This window comes from Mustela putorius, unplaced genomic scaffold, assembly GCF_011764305.1.
Source record: "Mustela putorius furo isolate JIRA1106 unplaced genomic scaffold, ASM1176430v1.1 tig00000083_pilon_pilon_pilon, whole genome shotgun sequence".
Lineage (NCBI taxonomy): Eukaryota > Metazoa > Chordata > Mammalia > Carnivora > Mustelidae > Mustela > Mustela putorius.
In genome coordinates, this window is record NW_025421273.1 from 13251490 (window position 1) to 13265309 (window position 13820).

Here is a 13820-nt window from a genome sequence, read left to right on the forward strand (position 1 = left end):
TCTATTGGTACCCTGGCCCCACTGCTGGGGCTCCTCTCACCCCCTCCAACAGTCGCTGCGGAGTGCAGGAGAAGCGCGTGATCTCTGGGAGAGCAGAGCGTGTCCCGGGTCTGTGCAGTCAGAGCAGCCTGCACGAGCGCGGGAGCCCCAGACACACCTGTTGACGCCCTCGCTGGGTCTTGGACCGCGTGGCTCTTGTTTATGCTGTTTGTAGGTTCCACCTTACAAAGGGAAGAGCCAGTTACTTTGCTTCCAAAACTAGTTTATTCAGGAATCGCAGAGAAATCTCGAGCTATGGTGAGCCATAGACAGGTCTGAAGAGACGGAGGAAAGGTCAGCTTCTCTTGGATTTTAGGAGGAAACGGGATGGAGAAGACCGGGAGTTTGAGGTTGGGCAGTTTCTCCTTGGCGGCAAGCGTGCTTCATGCCCTGTTGCGGAGGTGGGGAGGGACCTTCCTTCTTCGTCTTAAAAGGAGATGGAATTCGTGTGAAAAATGCCCTCTCTTGTCCCAAATAATTATTTCTGCAGGTGATGCCAGCTGTAGTGAGTGGTACTTATGTGAGCGCTCCCCCTTCAAGGGTTCCCAACTCTTATTTATTTATTCATTAGAGAGAGAGAGAGAGGATGAGCAGGAGGGGCAGAGGGAAAGAATCTCAAGCAGACTCCAGGTGGAGTATGGAGCCCATACAGGGCTCAGTTTCACACCCCTGACATCATGACCTGAGCTGAAATCAAGAATTGGATAAAACAGAGAGAACCCCTCAGGCACTCCCCCAACACACACTTTAAATGAGGCTGTTTCTCTTCCTCTTTCCTAAGGGCTGCTATGAGGATTCACCACACAGTGAGGGGCATGGAAAAACAGAAATTCATTCTCTCATGGTTCTGGAGGCCCCGAGAGGGAACACTTCTTGCCTCTTTGGTTTCTGATGGTTGCCGGCAATTGTTGGCATCACTGGACTGTAGCCACATAACTTGCCTCCATGGTCACACACTTTCTTCGAGTCTCTTCTACAAAGCCCCTATTTCCAAATAAGGCCACAGGTATAGTGGGTTGGGACTTGGACCTGTTTTTTTAAGGGGGGGACAGAATTCATCCCCCAACTCTGTCCAAAGGGGCCTGGTTAGAGCAGCCAAAAGACAAGTAACGACAAACTTTCCAGTTGCTAATATATATGTGGGGGGGGGGGTACCTGAGCCAAGTGTGGAGAATGCAGAGCTGAATGCAGCCACTTGAGCAAACTTCAGGCCAATGGCAGAGGCAGACATCTAAGACATGGTTTTAAAACATGAAAAATGGGGTGCCTGGGTGGCTCAGTGAGTTAAAGCCTCTGCCTTCGGCTCAGGTCATGATCTCAGGGTCCTGGGATCAAGTCCCACATCTGGCTCTCTGCTCAGCAGGGAGCCTGCTTCCTCCTCTCTCTCTGCCTGCCTCTCTGCCTACTTGTGATCCCTCTCTGTCAAATAAATAAATAAAATCTTAAAAAAAAAAACCATGAAAAGTGCAACACTCAACACAGGGTTGCGGGTTCAGAGGCTTCGGGGTTCAGAGGTTACAGAAAGAGGGAAGTTCCTCAGGCTCAGTGTTCTACACTGAGTGTTATACACCCCTCTGGGGGTGTGGGGGCTTTAGCTTGTCCTGACATTGGTTGATGGGTCCCTGCTGCCCTGCTGTGTGTCACAGGAGTGCAGGAGAGAGAGAGGATGCAGCAAAAACCTGGAGGCCTAGGGCTCTGGGGTGAGAGGTCATGAAGCCAGAAGACAATGCCTAGAGGGGGCTGGAAAATTCCAGTTGGCAGTGGGTGGGAATCCTTGTGTAAGAGTTTGTCGGCTCCTTGCTGGAACAAGAACAGATTTCACCCACCTCTTGGCTCATACCTCCAAAGTCTGGATTACTCATCACCAAAGCCCTAACCTTAGTTTTTGGCACAGAGGAGCTACCTAGTTAATTACTGAGTGGGCGTGGAAGGGAGCGAGGAGTGGGTGAGGAAGGAAGGATGGGGATAGAGAGAGACAAATGGCCAAAACCAGGCAGGAAACTTGAGTAATAACAATGTGTTCAAATCATTGCACTGACCAGTGACGGCGAATAGAGCAAAGGGCTAAAGATGAGCAAGGTCAAATGGGGTGGAGTGGAGAGATGTCAAAATGATCAAGAATGGGTGGATGGGGACTGCTGCAGAGGACTGCCAGTTCTTTGTCAGTGATGTCACCGCAAGAGCTCTTGGCCTCCCCTGCTGTTTGTACCTGCTCCACTGCCTCTCCTGGAAGTCTTACCAGGAAGTATCTCACAAAACCTGCACAAAACCAAGATCCCCTTCTTCTCCCCCTAAATTGCTCCCCTCTCTGCCGGTCTCAGAGGCATCTCTATCCACCCAGATCCCAGCAGGACAACCCAAACTTGAGTGTGACCCCTTCCTCTCTTCCTACCTCACCGCCATCCAAGAAGTTTCAGAGATCACCTAGTCCTACCCAGAGATGTCTAAAGCACACTCCTTGTCAGACTCGAGTCAAGCAGTGTCCTAAGGCCAGAGGGGAAACTGAGTGTGGGGTGCTGGGGGGCTGGCAATCAAAGACCAGAAGGTGGGTTGTAGGAAAGCTGGGGTCAGAGTTGGGAAGAGTAGTCCTGAACCCAGTCATCTGTGCAGGGATCCAGTGGAGAGATGAAGGAATAAGACCGAAGCTGGCTATGAGCCAGCTCCGAGCAGCCTGAAGGGTTGCACCGACCTGTGAAGCAGAGGGCTGGGTGGAGAGAGAGCGAGCGGGGAGCCTCTGCTTTGTGTGTGCCCACCACCCCACGAGATACAGAACCAACAGCACAAAGTCATCCCCCACCCCTGCACCAGCTGCCTGCCACAGGCCTTCCCACCTCTCACCTGCACCAGTTCACCTGTTCCTCCGTCTTTACTTCTAGCCTGCCCGCCAGTACCTGCTCCCCACCTCTGCACTGGACTGCAGTGATTTCCAAATGGAAAGATGTTTATCTGATATCAATAAAACATGTGAACCCAAATAATTTTCTAGTAGTCATTATTTTGGGAGAAACTGATCTAAAGGTGTGAATTATTACTCTATAGTTCATTCATTTTATAAAAGATTCTCAAAAGTATATCCATTTGAAAAACAGTGACGTGTACTTTTATTAGACCAGTAATTTTTATAAAGATTTATTTATTTGAGAGATAGAGAGAATGAGCAAGAGGGGAGAGGGAGACAAAATCTCAAACAGATTCCATACTGAGCATGGAGCTAGACATGGAGCTCGATCTCATGACCCTGAAATCACAACCTGAGCCAAAACCAAGAGTTAATTGCTCAACTGACTGTGCCATCCAGGCGCCTTATTAGACCATTATTTTCTATTTGATTTTCAGGCCCTCCTGGGTGCTCCTGTGGACTCAGGGACCCCTTGTAATGATGCAGACCTGTGGCTGGAAACAGTGCCTGGTGGAGAATTAATTCTGTTGGCTTAGCATGGTAGATTCAGGGTCGTAGCCGGTCATGCAGACTTTCCCTTCTGCTTCTGCAACAGGAAGAACCCCCTGATACTGAGTCTGGGAACACAGGGGAAGGTCCTACAGGACCAGCCAAGAGGTCCCTTGGCTTCGCACAGGACAGAAATCAAAGGCAAGCCAGAGAAAGTGAGAACGGAGTTTACTGGAATAGCATGAGTGACAGAGACGAGCGGATGAAATGTCTGGGAGACTCAGAAAGGAAATGAGAATGAGCCTCTTCCTCACTTTGGTTTAGGGGTTTATACTGGAAAAGGGCTCAGGGTACTGTTCCCCCAGGAATCCAGGGTAGCGTCAGTCAAAGGAGATTGTTGGGTGAATGACAAATGTCATTCTGTGGGCGCCTGGGTGGCTCAGTGGGTTAAAGCCTTTGCCTTCAGCTCAGGTCATGATCCCTGGGTCCTGGGATCGAGCCCCGCATCAGACTCTCTGCTTGGCAGATAGCCTGCTTCCCCCTCTTTCTCTGCCTGCTTCTCTGCCTACTTGTGATCACTGTCTGTCAAATGAATAAATAAAATCTTTTTTAAAAAATGTAATTCTGGGGGCACCTGGGTGGCTCAGTGGGTTAAGCCTCTGCCTTCGGCTCAGGTCATGATCTCAGAGTCCTGGGATCGAGCCCCGCATCAGGCTCTCTGCTCAGTAGGGAGCCTGCTTCCTCTCTCTCTGCCTGCCTCTCTGCCTGCTTGTGATCTCTCTCTCTGTCAAATAAATAAATAAAATATTTAAAAAAAATGTAATTCTGTACATAACCAAAGGTGGGAATACTGAAGCCAGCATCAGCGGAGGCTTGCTTGGAGATAATGTCCTGGAACAAGTTTGGGACCCAGCTTTTCTTAGATGTTATCAGGTGTTGGGGACCTAGGACAAAACTCAGAGGATGATTCACTTTCTTGCTTCTCCCCATGAAATGGGAACATAGCTTTGTTGGCTCATTCAGAGGCAAAATGCGGAACGTGAGTAAACGGGACCCAGCTGAGGAACTGCGGAGAGGGAACCTTTCTGAAATGGAGTCCTGTCAGTTCCCCTACCTCAGAGTCCGTTTTCAATGAGAATCACAAGTGTGACAATGTGCAGCCATGGAACAAAGGAGAAGGTATTTCAGAGTGGAATGGGAACAGAGAGAGACTTCCCAAATATCAGCCAAGCGTTGCCACACAGTTCTCCCACGGGTGTTGGGGGTTCAAAAGGCAAGCTGGGGGCAAACCCCAAGCTAACACCCCCAAACCTCCCCCAGGTGGGAGATGTGTGACATTCCTCAAGCACTTCTGGCTGCTGGAGAACAAAGGAAGGGGAAAAACCCAAAGGGTTGACTGATACAGATCACAGTCCCACAGGACATGCATCTCCATGAGTTTGGAATTGTCTCAACGATTTATAAGAAAAAAAGCAGTCTTATCCATAGCAGACCTCCAGAAATCATAGAGTCAATTTCCTGGGACCCTAATATCACCCTCCTTCCATAGGATAAGAAATCTTATATAATCACCCACTGCACACAACCCCAGTGCAGCTCTCTCTGCACATGGGTCCTGTCCCCAAGCTTTAATAAAAACACCTTTTTCCATCAAAAACATCTTAAGAATTCTTTCTTGACCATTTTCTCCAAACCCCAACTATCCCAAATTATTTGCCCCACAACGTGGGGCTTCGAGTCCTTTCGTCAGGACTCTGAGCCATGGTGCAAATTTGGTGAGTACTTCCTCTCTTCTTCCTTTGCTCTCACTCCAGGGGCATTTCAGAGAGTGTGGTCTTATTGGAACATGTTCATGCCCATTGGTTAGGCTCCAATGCTCTAGCTAAAGGCTGATCTACAGGGCTGCCTTTTGCTGGAAGTTGGTACCCTGGCCAAGATGGTAATAAGACCTAGAAACTCGGTGCCCTCTCTTCATTCCTGACCTTACACAAAGCTGTCTGTCTTGGGCACAGGAGAGCACCTAAGTCCCAATCTTGACTCCCATGTGAGGTCTCCTCCTCCTCCATCCCTTTCCCATCTCTGGTCTAGTTGCTTCTGACCGTGGGACCTCCACTGGGAGCCCGCTGAAACCAGTACGCAAAGGAATTAAAATCCAACCCAGGACCGAGAAGCTGACATGTAAGTTGACTATATGTGTTGGAATGTTACTTAGACCATGATGGATTTCTATCTTTACTGTCTTCTGTCAATGTCCTCTATTAACTATTTAAATTACAAAATTGGGTAATTTCCCCCTTGGAAAACCTTTCTAGGGTTCTCCAATGGTTAACAACTGCGGGTTTTTCGAGGCAAGGTAAAATAGGGCACGGCCTTCAAGACAAGGCATGGAGTCCTGGTCCATGCCCTGGCTCCCACTTTGCAGTCTAGAAAACGATGAGGAAGCAAGGGGTTGCTTGCCTTCCTCCTACATGGCCTTTGAGGGCAGGCAGTGATAATAGCCATTCCATCTGAGGGATGCTTCAGGTCACTTTGACACCAGGAATCTCTGACATATCTTTTGTGGGATGCCACCTGGGAGTTGGGGGAGGGTTTCTTGGCTAATGGGCCTTCTCTCTTCTTCAGTTCCCTGGACTCTCCATTGGAATGCTTTTTAATGCACTGGAATGATTTCAGGTTGCAAAATTTAAGAAAGTACTGATCTCCTGTAACACTGCATGGCCTCGGTAGGATCTGTCCCCTAGATCTCTCCTGCAGGAAGGGAACAGGGCAGATGGATGGAGGTACTCCAGATCCAGGGCTTCAGGGTCCTAACTCAGGACCCTGACCTAAGTGCCTCCTGCGGAACATGTTTGTTCACTTAACCAGGCCAATAAACTCTCTCCTGAAAGATTAAATAATAATTATTAAAATGGGCTTCCTCCTGACAGATCCCGGGATGGAGGAAACAGGCCCTCCCTAAGGAAGGGGAAGTTGACCCTCTCACTCTGCTTCCTCCTCTAACAGATGTGGGGGTTTTCCGTTCATCCAACTCGTGGGTTAATGTCTAGACTAACTGGAGCCACATAGAATGAGTTTGCAAGTTTTCCTTCCATTTCTATTTTTTGAAACAGCTTCAGTAGAGTACATATTAATTCTTCTTTAAATGGTTGGTAGAATTCCCCTGGGAAGCCATCTGGCCCTGGACTCTTGTTTCTTGGAGAGGTTTTTGATTAGTGTTCCAATTTCCTCGCTGGTTTTTGGTCTGTTCAAATTGCCTGCCTCTTCCTGTTTCAGTCTTGGGAATTTATAAGTTTCCAGGGATGTATCCATTTCTTCCAGATTTCCTAATTTGTTGACATATAGATGCTGGTGATATGTTCTCACAATTGTCTCTATTTCCTCGGTATTGGTTGCGATCTCTGATCTTTCATTCACAATTGTTTTAATTTGGGTCCTTTCTCTTTTCTTTTGGGTCAGTCTGACCAGAGGTTTATCGATCTTATTAATTCTTTCAAAGAACCAGCTTCTACTTTTGTTGATCTGTTCTATTATTCTTCCGGTTTTTGTTTCATTGATTCCAGCTCTGATCTTTATTATTTCTCTTCTCCTGCTTGGTTTAGGCTTTATTTGCCATTCTTCCTCCAGGTCCTTTAAGTGTAAGGCTAGCTTGTGTATTTGGGATTTTTCTAATTTTTTGAGAGAGACTTGTATGGCTATGTATTTCTCTCTAAGAACCGCCTTTGCAGTATCCCAAAAGTTTTGAACCAATGTTTTTCATACTCATTAGTTTGCATGAATTGTTTAACTTCTTTAATTTCCTGGCTGACCCATTCATTCTTTAGCAGGATGTTCTTTAACCTCCAAGTGTTTGAGTTCCTTCCAAATTTCTTCTTGTGATTGAGTTCCAGTTTCAAAGCACTGTGTTCTGAAAATATGTAGGGAATAATCTCAGTGACCCAGTATGTGGTCTATTCTGGAGAAAGTTCCATGTGAGCCCAAGAAGAATGAATATTGGGTTACCACCTTACACCAGCTAGACTGGCTAAAATTAACAAGACAGGACACAATAGGTGTTGATGAGATGTGGAGAGACAGGAACCCTCCTACACTGCTGTTGGGAAGCTGGTACAGCCACTCTGGAAAGCAGTAAGGAGGTTCCTCAATACATTAGAAATAGAGCTACCCTAGGACCCGGCAATTGCACTACTGGTTATTTATACCAAAGATACAGATGTAGGGAGAAGAATGGGAATATACACTTCAGTGTTCATAGCAGCAATATCCACAATAGCTGAACTGTGGAAGGAACCAAGATGTCCTTCAGTGGACGAATGGATAAAGAACAATGTGGTTCATATATACAATGGAATATTACTCGGCCATTAGGAAGGATGAATACCTACCATTTTCATCGACATGGATGGAACTGGAGGGGATTATGCTGAGTGAAATAAGCCAAGCAGAGAAAGACAGTTACCATATGGTGTCACTCATTTGTGGAACATAAGGAATAGCGCAGAGGACCACAGGGGAAGGGAGGGAAAACAGAAAGCGAAGAAATCAGAGAAGGAGACAAACCATGAGATATTCTGGACTCTGGGAAACAAAGTGAGGGTTGCAGAAAGGACAGGGGGTGAAGGGATGGGGTAACTGGATGAAAAGCAATAAGAACATGTGAAGAGCACTGAGTGTTTTATGCAACTGATGAATCATTGAACACCACATCAAAAACAACTGATGTACTGGGGCACCTGGGAGGTTCAGTGGGTTAAGCCTCTGCCTTCGGCTCAGGTCATGATCTCAGGGTCCTGGATTTGAGCCCCACATTGGGCTCTCTGCTCAGCGTGGAGCCTACTTCCCCCTCTCTCTCTGCCTGCTTCTCTGCCTACTTGTGATCCCTCTCTCTCTGTCAAATAATAATAAAAAAAAATCTTGAAAAAAAAACCTGATGTACTGTATGTTGGCTAATTGGACTCAATATAAAAGTAACAGGAGGGGCGCCTGGGTGGCTCACTCTGAGCTCAGAATGGGGAAACCTCTTCCTCTGCCTCAGGCAGCACCTCACCTTTTCTGCTCCCCCACAACCCAGTGTTCCTCCTGTTGTGACACAACCTTGAGTGTGGCTTACATACCTGTTTCCTAACCATCTGGGTGCTTCTGGCACCATTGGCCTCTCCTCCTAACCTCACTGTCCAGAAGGGAAAAGTAACCACTTGGACCTAACACTGTCCACTTCAGATTTCCCCACTGGTGCACCAGGTACCACTTGACAACGGGGAAGAAATTTATGGACTTTTCAGTGGACCTGGGTCGAACTAACTTGTATGTGAAATATAAATATAAACTAACTTGTATGTGAAATAACTTGTAGTTTGTTGGTTTAATTAAGATAGACACTTCTTTAGAGTTAGCAGCATTTAATAAGAAACTTCTATTCTACCAAGATTTACTGACGGTCCAATAAGCTCGTGCTATCTCTGCAGCAATTTGTTAGAAAAAAGATGACTTAAAGGGGTGCCTGGGTGGCTCAGTGGGTTAAAGCCTCTGCTTTTGGCTCAGGTCATGATCCCAGGGTACTGGGATTGAGCCCCGCAATGGGCTCTCTGCTCAGCAGGGAGCCTGCTTCCTCCTCCTCTCTCTCTCTCTCTCTGCCTCTCTGCCTACCTGTGATCTCTGTCAAATAAATAAGTAAAAATCTTTTAAAAATGAGTTAAAATGATGGTTAATTTCATCTATCTCAAGATGTTCATGGGTCATTGTTAAGATAGCTTTCAATGTCTTTGGTAACCTGAAACTTTAAAGTGTTGCTCGGATGGTAAATGAGATTGAAATTGTTGGATATCTACATCTCTTCTACATAGGATGGAGTGCTAAAGCACTGATTACTGGGTGTAGGTTTGTGCTTTGGACTGCTTATTGCAGAAAAACTAAGGATATTTGGGTCCGGTGCTAAATATGCTTTGTGTTTTCTCTAAAGATTGTACTATGAAAAAACATGTTTTAAATTATAAATTATAAAATATATTTATATTTATACATTTCAGATCTAAATAATTATGGCATAACAGTTCACAATTGATTACACTTAGTTTTCATGGGAGACTAAGGCTTCTAAGAGTAAAAATTCAGCTAAATGTAATGAAGATTGATTTTTAAAGAAGGGCATAGGTCAAAATAGGAGTAAATAAAAATGTTGTAGAAGGCTTATGAAGGAAAATCTTTGGAATTTTATGTGCTGTCAGGACTAAGACTGAAATGAATGGATTTTTAAAAATTTTTTTGAAGATTTTATTTATTTGACAGAGAGAGATCACAAGTAGGCAGAGAGGCAAACAGAGAGAGAGGGGGAAGCAGGCTCCCCGCTGAGCAGAGAGCCCAATGTGAGGCTCAATCGCAGGACCTTGAGAGGCTTAACCCACTGAGCCACCCAGGAGCCCCTGAAATGAATGGATTTTAAACTTTAAATTCTGGTATAAGACTGAAATTCTGCTTTTCTCTCTCTTTAAAAAGACCTGTGTTTTTTTTTTTTAATGTCTTCCCAGAAAACCAAGTTTTCTATATTTTGTCTTTATCGGGTTTTTAATTAATCAATTAAAACTCTTCATTCAACATTAAAGGAGCTGAGTTTTGCTAACAACCATATAACCCAACATACTTGTCTTTGAAGTCTCTCATTGCCACCTTAGTTAAATAATTAAATTTTAAGTTTTATAATGATCTGTAATCCTATTTAGGCATGTGATTTGTAACTTTCTGAGGGTTTTAACAAACTTGCCCCATTCCCTGCCATAACAGATGATCCTTTTTGCTCAAGGAGACTCCCATATGTTATCAACTCCAGATACAGCTGCCTCAGCCTTTCCTAACTCCTATTCATTCCTCAACTGAGCAATCTTAACCCATAGGTAGGGACACATCTCCCATCTCCACCCCCATCCAGCAGGATGCTGCTCCAGAAGATGACACCGAGCCCCCAGCAATCTTAAAGATTTAAGGGTCAAATCTGTTCAGGGGCGAAAATGATGAGGGAAACAAAGGTGAGGGAAACGTAGCTTAAATTAAATATTATAGCTTGCAGCCCACGGACTCTTGAAACCTATAGAGCATGGCCCTTCCCAAGGAACTCAGGGCTGCCTTAGTGCCCTAATGTTTACATTTTATTAAAGACGAAAAGTAACCTGACCTTAGCAATGGCTATCCCCTCAAGGTCCTGAAAGCCTTGCTCCCCAATTCCTTATGGTATCCCTAACACACACTAATTAAAAAGTATATAATGAGCCACTTCTCACGACCCCAGTGCAGCTCTTTCTACCCACAGGTCTTGTCCCATGCTTTAATAAAAACACCTTTTTTGCACCAAAGACCCTTCAAAAATTCTTTCTTAGCTGTTTGCTCACAAATCCAAAACTTCCAGATTTCATCAAGAGGCGTCTTAAACTTCATGCATCCCAAAAACTGAACTTGTCTTCCTGTGACCACAGTGTCAATCTCTCAGATCCCTTTAAACGGAAACCTTCTGACTTGGTCTTCCTTGCTCTTCTTGTGGTAAATTGCCAGATCCAGTTGCTTCTGATGTGATCTGATGCAGTGTGGGGTCTGGAAGTGAGTGGTCCAGAAAGAATTCTTGAGATGTTTTGGTTTAAAAAAAAAAAGTGGCATTATCAAAGCACAGGGACAGGACCCACAGGCAGAAACAGGTGCTCTGGGGGAGTGAGGAATAATTGTTTATACAGCTTTGGGTTGGGAGGGGCAGACATAAACTAAGTTTTCGACAGGATTTTCACATTTTTTAAAAAAATAATTTTATTTTTTCAGTGTTCCAAGATTGATTGTTTATGCACCACACCCAGTGCTCCATTCATTACGTGCCCTCCATAATACCCACCACCAGGCTCACCCAAACTTCCCACCGCCTCGCCCCCCGCTCCCTTCCAAAACCCTGTTTGTTTCTCAGAGTCCACAGTCTCTCATGGTCTATCTCCCTCTCCGATTTCCCCCAACTCACTTCTCTTCTCCATCTCCCCATGTCCTCCGTGTTATTCCTTATGCTCCACAAGTAAGTGAAACCATATGATAATTGACTCTCTCTGCTTGACTTATTTCACTCAGAATAATCTCCTCCAGTACCTTCCATGCTGATACAAAAGTTGGATATTCATCCTTTCTGATGGAGGCATAATATTCTATTGTATATATGGACCATATCTTCTCTTTCCATTTCTCTGTTGAAGGGCATCTTGGTTCTTTCCACAGTTTTGCGATTGTGGCCATTGCTGCTATGAACATTGGGGTACATATGGCCCTTCTTTTCACTACATCTGTATCTTTGGGGTAAATACCCAGTAGTGCAATTGCAGGGTCATAGGGTAACTCTATTTTTAATTTCTTAAGGAATCTCCACACTGTTTCCCAAAGTGGCTGCACAAACATGCAAGTTGGTGCAAGATTTTCACATGTTAAAGAAGACTGTCAGGGGCACCTAGGTGGCACATTTGGCAAGCTTCTGCCTTTGGCTCAAGTCATGACCCCAGAGTCCTGGGATAGAGGTTTCCCCCGCCCCTTGCTCAGCGGGGAGCCTACTTCTCCCTCTGCCTGCGGCACCCCCTGCTTGTGGTCTCTCCTTCTCTCTCGGACAAATAAATAAAATCTTAAAAAATAAATAAATAAAAAAGGAAGACGACGGCGACGACGGCTGTTTATCCGTCATAAGGTGGGTCCACCAGAGAAAGGCGGACCCTGCCTGCCTGGAGTGTCTGCAACTGGCGGCGGGAGGCCACGGACTTTCATCTTCGTCTCCTCTGTTGTCCGCGCGTTTCGGGGGAAGGGGCCGGCTCAGTCTGGAGCCTCCACACAGCCCGAGACAGAGCTGGGGAGCAGGGGTTTAGGTTTGCGGGTCTGGAGCCCCCACACAGCGCGAGACAGGGCTGGGGAGCGGTGTTTAGGTTTGCAACTGCCCTTGGAAATAGCAGCGCGGCAGCGGGCAGCTGGTCCAGCCCCGGCAGGACTGCGGGGTCGAAGACTGCCCGGCGAGGGGGCCAGGGAGCAGCCGCCCGGGGGCCTGGGAGGGACTGGGTAGTAGCACCGCTCGCAAATATCGCTGAGCACGCGGTGCAGCAGCTCCGACCCACGGTTCTGTTGCCCTGGCTCCGGAGGGGGCCCAGGAATCAGCATACCGAGCAAACACCCCAAGACCCGCACACAGAGTGCATAAGGAGACCCACCCGCCCACAAGGCCGGTTCTCCCCAAGCGCACCTCGCGTCTCCCAGGCAACGGGCCGGCGGCGCGCTGTGATGACGTCGACGGGCGGACGGTGGCCGGGAGGCGTGCGGCGCTGTCAACCTGCCTATCTGGGCGGTGCTCGCCTTTGGATGTCTGTCTTGCCCCAGAGGACATTCGTCGGGCGTCTGCTGTGTGCGCTGGACGGTGTGGGGGACCCAGCGACCAGGAGGGACGGCGAAATTCAAGGTCGGGTCCGTGGGGCCGGGGGCCCAGCGGCGCGGGCGGCGCCGGCGGCTCAGGGGCGGGGGGCCTACCGGGAGGGGTGGGCGTGGGGGGGTGGCTTGTGCAAAGGCCCCGTGGCACACCGGTTCCCTGCCAGAGCTGCTGGGGGCGAGACTGCCGGCGCCTGGACCTGGCAGATCAACTGGAGAGACAGTCTGAGGAGGTCAGACATTGTCCCCCAAGGTAGCCACAGAGCTGTCACCTAAAGGGAGAATGATCAGTCTGCATTTTAGTCACCTCTCTGCTGCTGAGAGGAAAACTGACTAAAGGCGGCTGTAGCTATTGTAATGATGTCTTGCGGCGAGACTGCTCCAGGGCCCCCTGGGAACTGCAGCAGACTAGACACTAGACACTAGACTAGCATGACCGTGGGGTCACCCTAACACACAGAGGGGTAAAGTGACTGGCTAAGTGCTCCCAACTCAGAAGTGCTAATGTTGGTGTCTCACGCCAGGCATTCTGGCATCAGACTCCTTGGTCACCACGGCGAGACCATCATGTAGTTATGTGGGTGACCTCATGTGGCATGGAGTCCTAGGGGCCTCCCTGGCTGCTTAGGATCTTGGGATTTGAGGTTGGGTGTGCTAACAGCTGTGGATCTCAGGCAACTTCTTCCATCTTACAGGCTTCCATTCACTCACCTGCTGAGAGCACTTCGGATTGTGAGCAGCGCTGAGATCATGTAGCTGCTTAACATTCACCTACAGTCAGGGATTGCTCGATGATTGGACAGTCTTGGCATTGGTTTAATAGTTGTGGAGGGAAGAAAGGATTCAGTAGGTGTTAGAAAGCTGCAGTTGGGGGCTTGGTAACCAATCAGTTCTGGGGGCAGAGAAGGGAATTCCAGCATAGCACTCAGGCTTATTGCTCCGGTAACCCAGGGCTGCGGAGCCCTGGGTTGGACCATTCAGA

General features: G+C 47.5%; 1 protein-coding gene across 4 annotated transcripts in view; it reads left to right on the top strand.

Annotated features, from left to right (window-relative positions):
• Nucleotides 1–12698: 12698 nt before the first annotated feature.
• ACOX3 (acyl-CoA oxidase 3, pristanoyl) overlaps nt 12699–13820 on the top strand; it is a 39595-nt gene continuing 38473 nt past the window's right edge. For 3 of the 4 annotated variants that reach the window (XR_006605305.1, XM_013045843.2, XM_004772222.3), the window contains exon 1: nt 12701–12872. The gene's annotated coding sequence lies outside the window, so the exon portion shown is untranslated. Of the gene's footprint in view, nt 12873–13820 lie in introns of all 4 variants that reach the window. The other variant, XM_013045845.2, reaches the window with a different exon arrangement.